The sequence below is a fragment of the Psittacula echo genome, assembly GCF_963264785.1.
Source record: "Psittacula echo genome assembly, chromosome: 5".
Taxonomy (NCBI): Eukaryota; Metazoa; Chordata; class Aves; order Psittaciformes; family Psittacidae; genus Psittacula; species Psittacula echo.
This window is the reverse complement of record NC_137739.1, coordinates 31113564-31127298: the sequence shown is the minus strand read 5'-3', so window position 1 is coordinate 31127298 and position 13735 is coordinate 31113564. Positions and strand designations below refer to the sequence as shown.

The 13735-nt window shown below is 36.6% G+C and overlaps 1 protein-coding gene across 4 annotated transcripts in view; it reads right to left on the bottom strand.

The window, feature by feature from the left end:
• The window catches only part of SBF2 (SET binding factor 2), a gene marked incomplete at both ends in the record, with an annotated part of 266518 nt that overhangs the window by 150111 nt on the left and 102672 nt on the right, over nucleotides 1-13735 (bottom strand). The window lies entirely within an intron of this gene.

Sequence of the window (13735 nt, the reverse complement as noted above, 5' to 3'; positions counted from 1 at the left end):
TCAGAGAAAATGGGGCAAACCAGTAAGTCTTGGAGTTGGTCAGAATGATACAAATCTAGCTCTATAGACCTCAAGGGTGACATAATAAACCCTACAAACTGAAGATGTGTTCCTTTGAATTCAGTATTCAAGATTATCTTTGGAGGGTTTAACAGCTAACAACAAAAATAAATTGACACATTATGCAAGCAGGTTTCATTTGAAGAACAGGTTAGAAGTTGAAGCTGAAATTGTTGTGTCTAGGAATGTCTCTACATTTTTAATTTCTCCACTTATTTCTCCATTAATTTATCTAATCAAACAGAGATATTCCACTCTCACTTACTTGCAAAATTATTCAATACTTACTACTATAAAAGACTACTTACAGAGCATTATTTTTCATCCATTTATTGACTAACTCTGTAAATTTCAGGTGAACATTTGAAATTTTACAAGAGGTCAAGTCACAACAGGGATATAAGTTTTGCCACCCCTGTGAAAAATATGTTCAAGTTTAGTGACTTCTTAGTGACTTTAGTGACTTCTCAGGAACAAACAAAATCACTTGCTTCTTGGATTCAAATAGGCTGCAGTTCTCCAAATAATTCATATGTACTTCAAATACTACATGTTTCCAAGCTTTTGTAGCAATGAGCAGACTAAACGTGCAATATTTAAAACACACGTCAAATAAGCCTAAGTCCTTTCAGCATTTGTTCCTTCAAGCCGACCAGGGCTGTGGCAGTGCAAGTCATCAGAACCAAAAACAGCAGTTCTGACCTCAGAAGGGAGATCCACAAACAGCATGAAGAAAAAGAGAACTATAGCTCAAAAGCAGGAGAAAAGTGTATGTTTTCAGTTTGTTTTTTTTTTTAATTACTAGCATACATCATCGGTTAATAACTTGTAATAGAAGAGGATGCTGAAATTCACGAATCAGTTTGCTGAAGATTGGTGAGATGGCCTGTATGGAATTTTGTATTCACTGTTTCTTTTACTGAAGGCTGAAAAACTCACAAGTACACTACCAATAGCAAAATTATAAACTTAGAATTTACATGTGGTAAAGGGAATAGCCCCTGTATGTATTAGGAATAAAAAAAAAATTAATTAAAAAACCCAAACCACCCACACACCAAGCATTTCTAGAATTGTTAAACAATGTGGATACCAAAGGAACCAGAGAGATAGGTCAAAATCTCCTGTTTCCAGCATCTGCTTCTTTCTGCTGTACAGCTGTTAAAAACTGCAAGAGCATGCAGAGTAAGCTGTAAACAAACATTCACTACAGATTCATCTTTAGAACCTCTACAATAAAACCTGGGTAGTTTTAGGTGACTAGCAGCTAAAACTTTGCCTCTGCAATACAATTTATTTTACAATCCTGGGAAAATCTTCAAAACTCAAGTTTTCTCATGTTACATTCTTCAGATTCTAGATAGTCAGCTTAACACTTCTGAGTCTGTATCCTTAGAAGTGCTAAACACCCCCTCCTGCATCTAAGAATAACTGTTCTGAACATCAAAAAGTACTCTGAGAAAATACATTCTAGTCATCCGGAGCAAAGCATCCAGTATTAGTCCATGATAATACTGGCCTAATCTCCCTTTGTTTTTCATCCCATGTCAGTTAAAAATAAGAAGATACCAGTATTAGTCCTGCAGGGCTGCTATAAAGATAATGTAATATGGTCAATATATATAACATCATAACAAAAGCATCACTTAAAAGTTTGACAAGAAAATCATTAGAGTTCTGTATGTATTGCACAGTTTAGGTGGTGTGTGGTAAATGAAGCTTGGAATCTGTAGCTCAAATAAGATAAAACCCCCCAAACTCTGAATAACTGTTTGTTCAGCAAGTATGAGACAAAATGCAAAGAATGCAGTAAGATTCTGTTAATAACGGAAACATTTCCACAGTATACCATTACTACGGAATCATCCATACAAATTAAGGTTGCTCATGCAGTCCTAGCTCTGGCACTTCTTAAGCTCTGAACGCTTGAGTTTACAATCAACACTCTTTCAGACCTGCCAAGGTTACCAATTCTGACAGGAGCTCCTTGCTGGTGCGACTGCCCTCTAGCTTTATGGGTAATTTCCCATCTCATATGTGTAAGCAGTAATCTATCAGAATTTTAGCTCTCTGGAATTCCTGGACAAAGGTCTATTCTCCATACACCAAACACCACCTACTAAAGGCACAGAAGAGCCGGTATATCCAGATAATCCACAAACAATGTATTCTGCACCCAAACGACAGATACGTGAGCCTGGGATGTGTGGCTCATGCATTGCTGGTTTTCACATGATACACACAGACTATCAATTTTGAACTCTGAGCTATTGCTAAGTTAACTTTGAATATACTTTTTGTGTTTATTTTAAAATAAAATACATAGTAATAAGCCTGTATTAGCAGGAATATTGCATAAAATTTATCCCAACATCTGCCCTGTAAACTGGGAAATGCAAAGGGAAAACCAACAGCTAAATTTTTTACTATCAGAAGTGATAATTGATGTGGGCAGGCTGCTCTCAATAGCAATCTCTCAACCTTTACACATGTTTAAACCCTACTCATGTCAGTAAGAATTCTTCTGTTTCAAAATGATCTTGTGTGTAAGGTATGCTTTCTAGATGTAACTGTTTTACTAGAAAACAACAATTAGTGATTTTTAAGGAAAACAGCTGAAGTAGAGTACACCCACTGGCTACACAGAGAATCTGTGTTTTCAAATAAACTGGAAGGAATTTATAAATATAGAGATTGAGGATAAAGTCAACATGCTCCCCCAAGAAATTAAACAATGAATGATTCTCAGTTTCCTTAAAATAAGGTGATAAATATTAGTGTAATATTTGACATGCAAACAACATTGAGAAGAATGTCCAAACTAGTACAAATACAAGCTACTACCCAGTATGATTACCAGCACAGTCTGGCCACTAAGAACAACAAAATGTTTCCTTACCAAACCAGATGCTATACCAAAACAGACAAAAGCACCACTGTGAATGTAATTCAAAGGTCATGTGCTTCTTTAGTAAACAAGAAAAGAACCCAGGAGTTTAAAAATGAACATGCTCCCATATTGTTCCACTTATTTGCCAGAAGTCCTGGAACCAGAACATAACTTCTACTAAAGACACTGAAAATTGGAAATAATCAGACTGTCCAACTCATTATTTATAGAAATAAGCCTCTAATGGTGGCGAGTGCTCAAAATCAACTCCAGATTACAACTGATTCCCTTCTAAAATCGGGTGCAAATATCCAGAAGTTGCGCTGAAGAATATGTTAAGAGATCTTATATTCAAGGTGCTGCAATGACATTTCAAGCACTGTTTGAAACTGCAGGTTCCCAATGAAGCAAAGAATTTTCTCTTGATTATTCCCAAAAATGTTTTCAGACTAAACAAAAAACCAGACAGATTTTTAAATGACGCACAGTATTTTAAAACTGTGTAACTGGGTTTGTTGCCTTTAAAAATTTTATATGTCATGTCATCACCACAAGTCTTCTCTCTAAAGTGTAGACATGATTAATGAATGTTTAGAAGTGACATTTGTTTCTTCTAATTTTTGTAAGCCAAACATGTCATCATTGTTTGATTCAGAAATCTGTTCCTCCTTTCCTACCTAGAGCCGTAGGTGTACTCCTACTCCTTGCCTTGTCCTTCTCTTCTAAAATAAATCATTTGCATGAATCAGCATATACCTTAGATATACTGTATACAGCTTTGTTGTCTAGAATCATGGAATCATGGAGTATCCTGAACTGGAAGGGACCCATGAGGATCAAGTCAAACTCCTAAATCCACACCAGGCAACTTCAAAGTTAAACCATGTATCTAAGAGCATTGTCCAAATGCTTCTTGAAAACTGACAGGCTTGATGCCATGACACCATTCTGACGAACACACTAAAGCTGTTGAAAAATTGAAGAAAATTGAAGTCACAATTTCTATTAAAGTACTGAAGGAATTACTATGTAGGAAGAAGTTTTATTGCATACTGTGGAAATGAAGACCAAATACTGTTACCATACTGAACAGTAATTATATGGTGTTCAAGTTGCATTAGAGAAAAATTTTAGTCATTTTTCTCCTTACCATGGCAGAACTATAGTATTTGCCCTCCATATCTATTGACCAGAAATTATTTATTTGCTGAATTGCATGTTAGAACTTTGTCATTTACGTCTGGGGTTGCACCCCAAGCACAACCAAGCCCGTAACAATATTCTAGCTGGGTCTGTGTAGCTACAGACAAGAAGACTGCTCTCTCCGCACTTTACATTGTTTTCTGTATCAATGATCTGGTCAGCTTTCTGTCAGAAATTCACTACCTCTGATGGCACTAACAAAGCAGAAAGGGGCGGGGGGAAGCTTGTTCAGAAAGTTTGTGTGATATATTTCTGCAAGTCATCTCTTGAAAGCATTTTTGGAAGTGTTTATACAGAACAGAAGACAAGGTCTGTGATAAACTACTACAGAACCCTGCACTTAATTAAATAATGACATTTAATTAAGTCAGTGTGAGAAAATATATTCTCACATTACATATTTTCTTCAAAATACATTTCTGTACTTGTTTCTTGTTAAATAAAATCCAAAACTATTTGGATGCACATAAAATAGAAAACATTTGAACTCTATTGACAACATTTGAATTAAAAGATCCCGAAATTACTTTACAATTTAACACATCTGACACAGATATTCACCTTCCTTTCTAGTTTAACTCTTTCACCAAACATTTGATTTTCCATTGGATCACTCTGGGCATAAGGTTTCATTTTACTGTCTGCTTCTGGGGGCCTTCTTTGACTTTTCAAATAACTGTGCTTTGGTTTTAACATGTATCAAGATCATCATCTTTTCTACAAACCTCCCTGAAAATAAAGGACCATGTTCTGGACATTATGTGAAGGAAGTTTGTTCCATCTGGACTTGCATGACCTAGCACCAGCTGCTGAGTATTTCACCATTTCACCATTCACTTATGTATGGAATTTTGGCAAAGGGAATTTTCTTTTTCAGATGCATACCTCTACTTAAAACAAAACAATTACAGTGCTCACTGGCATAATAAAAAAGCAATGTTATGAAGCTGTAAATCTGAGGAAATGCTTGGAGCTTTGGGGATATCTCTGAATATAAACAGAATACAAAATATACACTGAGTTTTATAACATCTTCCTGTCTTTCAAGATCTCATATCTAAGAAACTGCATATTTATTCTTAGCCAAGTCTAAAATAAAACTAGTGCACTTAAAGCAGACTCCAAATTATTTCCAGGTAACAAGCCCATTTTAAGGGTTGCAGAATATTCTGATGATTAACTGTAAACAATTCAACTCCCTTATAAAGAAAGAATAAAAATAGCTCTTAACCCTGAAAGAAATAGGAAGGTCTTTTCTACCCTGAAATTTACTGAAATCCAGAGTTCTCCAAGATGAACCTTTACACAATCACCTTGTGGCACCAGTGAACTACTGGGACCTGATGCCAGGAGTTCAAAGATGTGCACAAACCAGCTGCCCACTTCTCCCACCAGCCCAGAGGCTGGTGGGGTGCTGAAACCAGAAAAGAGGTTAAGAAGCCAACTTTAATATATTTCATTAATTTCAGACTTTCTAACCTATGACGCCAGAGACAGATGAAAGGCAAAAGGAGTGTGAATACACAGTGTTCATTTGAAATCAAAGAATTGCTTTCTCCTCTTAGCAACTGAAAAAAATCACACTCAGGTGCCTGCACATGTTGGTGTTACTCGACAGTACCTGTCCCTTAGCCTCTCACACCTGAAATTGGGTGAAATACTTTGGGGAATTATGTTAGAAGCAGCAGGAAGGCTGAGATTACAGGTGACATTACTGTCCAAGAAGAGTTACATTCCCCTCCTTGCCTGGGACAGACTCTCCCCACGTACTATGGAAATTTCCACCTCGGTAAGTCGGCTCTTCAAGCATGAAGAACCTGTCAAAAAAGACACTAAGAAATACTTCCCCTCAAAGAAAAGATCCTCAACTGCATTCTTGGGGTTCTTAAGTCTGAAAGTTGCTGAAACATCTCTCAATGCACAAATTCCTGCACAAGTGACAGACAAGGTATTCTCTAATTTGAACTATAGATTAAAATGATCCTCGATAATCAGATACTTAAGCTTGTCACAGAGACCCTGCAGCAGAAGTTCATAGAAAGAAGTTAAAATATTTGAGAACATCTCAAATAAAATCAGCTAATTCATTCTCCTAAGTCATGTAGGCAGAGAAATCTTTTTCTGAAATTACATGCATAGCAGTAAATATATACACCTGGGTGTATATCTAAACACACACACACACACAAGTTTCAAGCTCATTGCTTTGTTTTAAAAAACTCGTAACATTGTGCAACTTAAAACACCTTTCCACAATGAATGCTATGCTGAAAACCCTGAACTTGAAAAAAACATGTTTACAGGGACTGTATTCCTAGTTTGTCTTGTGAAAACAATTTTTGACTGGCTTTTAGAAAGAAAACTACACCCCCTGGGAAAATAGTTTCTTTTTCTATTTTCAGAACATTTAATAACTCCAGTCCAATGGCTTATTAAAAATAAAATACAACCTGTCAAATAATCTTCTGACTATTTCTGAACAAAGCCACCCTAGATTACAGATGTGGTGATTTACAACTAACTACTGCACACTAATTCCTTTATTTCAGAAATAGGATAGGATTAATGACATTCTGAATGAGGTTTCTTCTCAAAATGAACTTCCAACATCTCTATTCTGATCGTGTTTAGTAAGAAACCGGTACCAGTGCACTTGTGCAAATAATTAATTGCATGTACTTTTATTCATTTACTTAAACTAACCTACCCCCTCTTGTTTTCAGCTAAGTGCCCATCAAGATAATGTTACAGCAGTTTAAAAATCCTGGGACCCTTGGACCCAGAATCTTTTTTTACCACCACCCCCAACATATCCACCATGTTCTGGGCTACCTCAGGCAAAGATAGAGACAGCTGTGGACAGTAACCAGAAATTCTCAGACACATATCAATATGTCAAACCAAATACAAATGGGCTAGGTATCTGAAGCAGGTATTTTATGTTTTTTAAAACATGCATTTTAAACTTCATCAAGAAGTTAGAAAGTCATAAATTTCAACTGAGGACTTTCAACTGAAATTCAGGAACACATAGCCTGCCTCCAAAATTTTTCTGTCCAAGCAATGCTTTTCAGTCAGCAATAATTGCTGCCAATGATACTGTTGGTGAAAAGAATAATGAGAAGTCTCAATACTAAATATTCAGCATGAAAGCAGAAAAGACAATTTCAATGTAGCAATAAATTCAAGTGAGACACGACTTCAGTGAGTTATACTTCAATCTGAAAAATACAGCATTATGGTTATGAGACAAAAAAGACAGCATGGATGGAGAACATCTGACAGAATATTCCTGAAGTAATACTGAAAGAAGGACACTACAAAATTAAGATCATCATTATCAAAGAAATTCATCCTTTGTATTAAGTACTTGCAATTTAATTTTCAGCACAAAATGGATAAAGAAGTATTTGTGTGCCTCTTAACCTATTCAACCATCACTCAGGAGTGTTTTCCAAAACGCACTGTGACACTAAGAAAATGGCAAATTTGTTTTGGTCTGTTTTTTCTTATTTTTACTGACGACTGTCTATACACTTGAGGGGATTGGTAGTTATCTCAGGTCACAAGCCTAGATAAACAGTTTCCGTTTAGAAACATTTATAAATAAGCATTATATACATATTAATCAGTTCAAGCATGAAATATTAACCTTGCCTAATGCACCATTTCTCTTCCTCCTCTCTTCCCTGCCTTCTCTTTTGACAGCTGTGTTGCAACCACCTGTTGTAGTGAAACAAGTTAAAAACTTTTTCTTGTCTTTAATTACTTCCCAACTCATTTTCTAGCTAAGACTATAAACTATCTTTCAAAATATACATATCATTGCATTGGTTGAATGTCAAAAAACCCCCAAGAAAACAGAACGGACAACAAGGTACTTAATACACATCACTCAATAATTACAATTGGCACTACATGAGCATATATTTTGATTTGACATTTTAATGCTTAAGCATTCCTCCAAAGGAACTGGTCCAAGTTATACAGAACATTACTGTAGTACACAAGGTCCATATTACCTTATTTTTTTAGCTTACACTTGAACAATCAGATATTAAACCACATTGTTAATTTCACATATAGCCTTGTTACCATGTTTGAAAATACATTCCATTCCTGTCTAGCAATTGTAAAAAAAGGTGCAAGTGGTAATACAAGTGCAAGTATATGGTAATGAAGTATATACTACAAAGAACACTGCAATGAATTAAAAAAAAGAAATAAGCAGAATTTACTCTTTACATAGAGAGCAGAAATTGGACTAAGAAGATACGATTACAGGAAAGAAAAAAAACAAAACACACAAAAAAAGGATAGTATATACATCTTACAACCCTTGAATAAAATACACTCAGTCCACACAAAATTATAACCAATTTCTTTTTTAAATATACCCTTTCAAGCAGCAACTCACTTTTAAACTCACCTTTAAACTCACCTTGAGTTCCAAAAAAAGCAGCAAAGTGAACAGTGGGAAACCAGATCAATAGAAGCAGAAGGCTGTAAGTTTGTAAATGTATTACCAAGAAAGGATGCATGCTTCTAGATCTTGCTCTCGGGGGGTCTTTCTGAAGCTCCCATGTTTTGTGCAAAATTTCCATGTTTTAGGCTTTGTCACAGTCAACCTGCACAGGATTCAGCTAATTTCTGCATCTTGCCTTGAATGATAGCTTCTCTCCATGGACTGAAACAAACAGGTTTCCTGAGAGCAGATAACCAGTACCAGCAAAATGGTGGTGTTATCTATCCCAGTGCCTCCAAGATCTGGAACATGGACAACACACCCCAAGCACTTTTCTGCCAGTTCAGTCCAGAGACAGTTTGGAGACAACAGAGACAATGTTTTTGCCTAGTAAGGGGAAATCAAGGGAAAGGAGGAAGGAATGGCCGGCATGGGGAGAGGGCTTTTGGAATGCCTGGGGAAGTTTAAATGGGTTGGCAGTCACCTAGCCCAGCACAATTCCCCCTAACCATGTGAGCAGTAGAAGGCCTGAAAAAGTGTGTCCAGGACCACATCCAACAACTGGCCACCTTGTCAAATGCATCGTCACAGAAACCACTCCCACCAGCCACTCTGCTACATCTCACGCTGCCTGCTCACCATCACCCTCACATCATCTTGAGAAGCAAGGCAGAGAGATAACTACAACAGTTCATTACACCTAGAGCTTTATTCAGCTAAGAGGACTTAAATTAAAAATAAGGAAATTACAGAAAGGGCAGTATATAGGTGGTCTGTTCATTTTGAGAATTTTACAATATTTCTTCTATGCTTCTTGTTACTATTTCCCACTTACAGTCACAACTGATTTCCCATTTTGCAAGTGTGTACAGTAAAGGAAGTACATAAGAATAGGAAAATGAAATGTACCTAAAAATCTCACAAAAAAGTATCTGCAATGGCATGAAAGCCAAATGATCTGAAATTAAAAACAAACAAAAAACCAAACAAAAACTAGACTGCAATATGAATGTATCTCACTAATGAAGTTCTGTACTTTGGGGGCTACTGCTGAATCTTACATTTCCACAGAATTAATTAAGAAAAACATGAAATGCATTTCCTGTCAGCACTCTCACCAAGAACACACTGAAATAAGTAGCATGAAAAGACAGCTGAAAAGTTCGGTGCTTTCCACTGAGTTTCAGTTTCCTGTGCGGAAAAATGGGACCAATAGCATGAGATATACTTGTCCTCTGCTGAGGCATGTATTATACCAGTGGGCATTACTACTGGGCTACATTACAGGATGTCTTCAATGGGTGTGGTAAGAGAGTTTGTCTGGTATAAGCTCCAGTCTAAACAAAAAGGCTTTGTGCCACTGCAGCTGCTTTCATACGCACTGTTGGCATGCCAGTAAGTGGCTATTTTCATGAAAAGACTCTATTTCCTCCAGATAGGTTTTCAGAATTTAGCAGTGTCTGAATTAAGAAGATACCAAGAGATTCCAAAGCTTGTCAAAATGAAACTTCAGAGAGCTTTGGCACTGAGAAAGTTTGCACTTTTAATCATGAGAACTGGTTTTTCTCCCTTCTGGCACATTTTCAGTGTACTCCATGTTTGGAAGACATCTTAAATTTGAATTTTGCATAATCACGAGAAGACTGCAACTTTAATGCTCTTCGTTGTCGACCACATGATAATTAAAACAGAACAAAATAGAGCATTATAAGTTTTTATGAGGAGCATGCTTTTGTCATAAGATGTTACTGGAATTAAAAAAAGGAATTTACAAGGGAGAACGTGAGAACCTCTGATAAAAATCAACATTTTCAAACGGACTGGGTCCCTCACTACAAGAGAGATGCTGAGTTGCTGGAGCGGGTCCAGAGAAGAGCAACAAAGCTGGTAAAGGGCCTGGAGCACAAGTCTTACGAGGAATGGCTGAGGGAACTGGAGAAGAAAAGGCTCAGGGACGACCTTATTGCTCTCTACAGCTACCTGAAAGAAGTAGACCAAGGAGGTGACTGGCCTCTTTTCCCACATAACAAGTGATAGGACAAGAAATAAGAGCCTCAAGCTGCACCAGGGGAGGCTCAGATTGGATATTAGGAAAAAATTCTACACAGAGAAGCTGATCAGGTATTGGAACAGGCTGCCCAAGGAAGTGGTGGAGTCACAGTCCGAAGTGTTCAAACACCATGTAGATGAGGCCCTCAGTGACACAGTTTAGTGGTGGACTTGACAGTGCCGGGGTAGAGGTTGGACTTGATGATCTTAAAGGTCTTTTCCAACTGATTTGAATATATGATCCCATAATAAGTAACTTTCATCCAAGAGGAAAGAAGTAAGGACCTTTTAACCACTGAAGTTAATATTCCACAATTTTTTCCAAAAATGGGAAATTACAGGGGTCTGGAGACTGCAGACATTATTCCTACATTTCAAATGGGTAAAGGAACATCAATAGGAAATTACAGACATTAGATTCAGCACAACAGTCAACTCAGGTAAATTAACAGAATGTAATTTGAACATGTATCAGATACAAAAATCAAAGATACAAATAGAAAAATGTTTCTGTAGAAAACAAGCCATTAAAACAATATTTGAGGAATTGGGTATTAGAAATACAGTGCAACTAATTATGCAATCAAACTAAACAAAAAACCAAAACCACAAACACCCTGGGGCTGAAAAACAAGTGTCGTGTGATGGGTTTAGAAGAGCTCATCTGTTTTAGTTTATTGTTGAGAAGCGCTTTATGGAGTAGTTATTGCAGATAAGGTGTTTGCTAGTAAGCAAATTTCACGTAAGTGTTCCAGATCCTGTGTATTACAATATGCAGAAGTCATCATAATAAAAATTCAAACCTCAAAATAAGATGTCACCCTCTAATCAGCGAAGGGAACAGGAAACTGGAACAGGTTATCAGGGTAAGAATTAGGTTGCCCTCAGTTGGAGTTCTTCAAGTAAAATTTGACAGCTTTTGGAAGAAGTTATTTAGTCCATGTGTGTCAGCACAAGTCAGCCCAGACCAGTGTGAGACCTGGAAACCTCTATATGAAACCTCTTGTTCTTTCCTTTTCAGGGCCTGAACATCTTCATTACACTTGAAGCTCTACATTATGTATCATAATTACATCTCATACTTCAGAGCTTTAACCATTCAAGCATAGAGATTTAGACAGAATTTCCACCTGAATACCTAATTGGACATTTCAGTTTTTGTAAGAGAGCCAGTGGCAGCAATCCAGCACTTCATGGGGCTGGCAGATACTGCAGAGAAGTCTGGCTTAGCCTGTCTTGCTTATGTGACTACATGTTGCATGCAAAACCACAGGCTGAGATCGACTTTTCTACCAAATGAAGCTGAGAGAGATTCAGGGATTTCTTTTGCTTGTTTGTTTCCCATTTATAACATATGGCATGTTAGTATCATCAGTGCAATCAATTACCTTAAGCTCAGGAGATGTTCTGGTCTCATTCTAATCTCAGGAATACTATCAGTTTGGACAGAACTGAAACTAGCTCTGAAACTAGTTAGTGTTATTAGAATTGCTGGGCACTTTATCACAGATCAGTGGTGCTAACAGACTCTAGCCAGACTAAATAAACTGATCTAGTACATATGGTTTTCTCTGTGAACCAGTAAGAGGATAAAAATAAGGGGCTTTTTTTTAAACTGACATGTCTAAAAAAGCAAGCAAAATTTGTTGTTTATGAGCAACATACTGAAAATATCGTATAATTTCATATCATAAAATTTGGTTCTGGGAAAGTACTGATTAAGACTACATATAAAGGAATACATATTTTTCAGGTGGATCAGTAAGGATTAGTTAATTCTATGTTGGCTTGATAATTTAATGCAAAATAATTGGTCAGACTTGTAAAATATTCTACTGATTAAAGATGACAGTTACTGGTAATTTACTACCAAAATGTAAGCTATTAACTTTACAATTTGAAAAAAACACACATTTCCCCCTCTGTCCCAAGACAGCTAACAAATGCAGAAAAAATACCTCTACAAGCATACTTGCACATTTCAGCTGCATACAGGTGTCCTCTGCAGTGACAGCATGCCCAGAAAATGCCTCCTCTCAGTTTAATTCCAGTCTGTTACATCCACAGACACCTGGGCTGCCCTCACAGTTTGTTCAAACTGAACATCACTGAACATCATCAATTAAAGAGCATTTCATAAAATACAGGGAATAGAAATATAAACCACATCTTTTTCATGCAAATTGTACTAAAGAAGGGCGGAAATACACTGCTGCTGTTATTATTGTACATATGGTAAACTTATCAAATAATTGTTACACAACAGGAGAAGCTCTTGACCAGTAGGAATTAAAACATGGGAAAATTACACTGTAAAGATCACATTGTCACTGAAAACATTAAATAACTAACATGTTTCCCTAAATTAATCAAACACTAGTGGTACATGTATACATAAAAATAGAATCACTAGTTGACCATAAGGGGTTCCCTTCTACTGTCCCATAAGCATACAGAGGAAATAGAAATATTTCAAGCCATCCGTAATGTCTTACATACTTTGAATAAAATAAAGAGCCAAAATACTTAACAGTACTGAATTTTATTCCAAATTATACCCCAGAGGAAGCCATCTGCAGGAAAAATAAAAAGTAACACAAAACAAAAAAATAACAACACACTTCTGACTTGGACATCACTTGTGCAATACAGCTATCCAAAAGGACAGCATGTTCTTTTAAAAGAATGACTACTTATTCTTTCATGCTACAGGCAACAAAAATCACCTGAAAACCTGTTTTAGCTACTAAGAATAAATTCTAGTGTTACAGTGAAACACTGAACCACTTATGGTTCTTTTATTTTTCCCCTTATCTAAAGTAAAATATTGCTATATTGGCAAAAGCCATCTCTGGAAGACTGTGAAACTATCTGAAGTTACCCACAGCCAAGCAATTCACTGTTGCTACAGTCCAGTTTGAAATGAGACCAGAACCTAATTACAATGCATTTGTAGTTCAGCATTTACACTTACAAGGCCATGAAAGTTTGAAGCCATTTCTTCAGACAACAGAAAACACCAGGTAACATTTCAAAAGAGAAATAATAACATACAGCTTCATTTTATT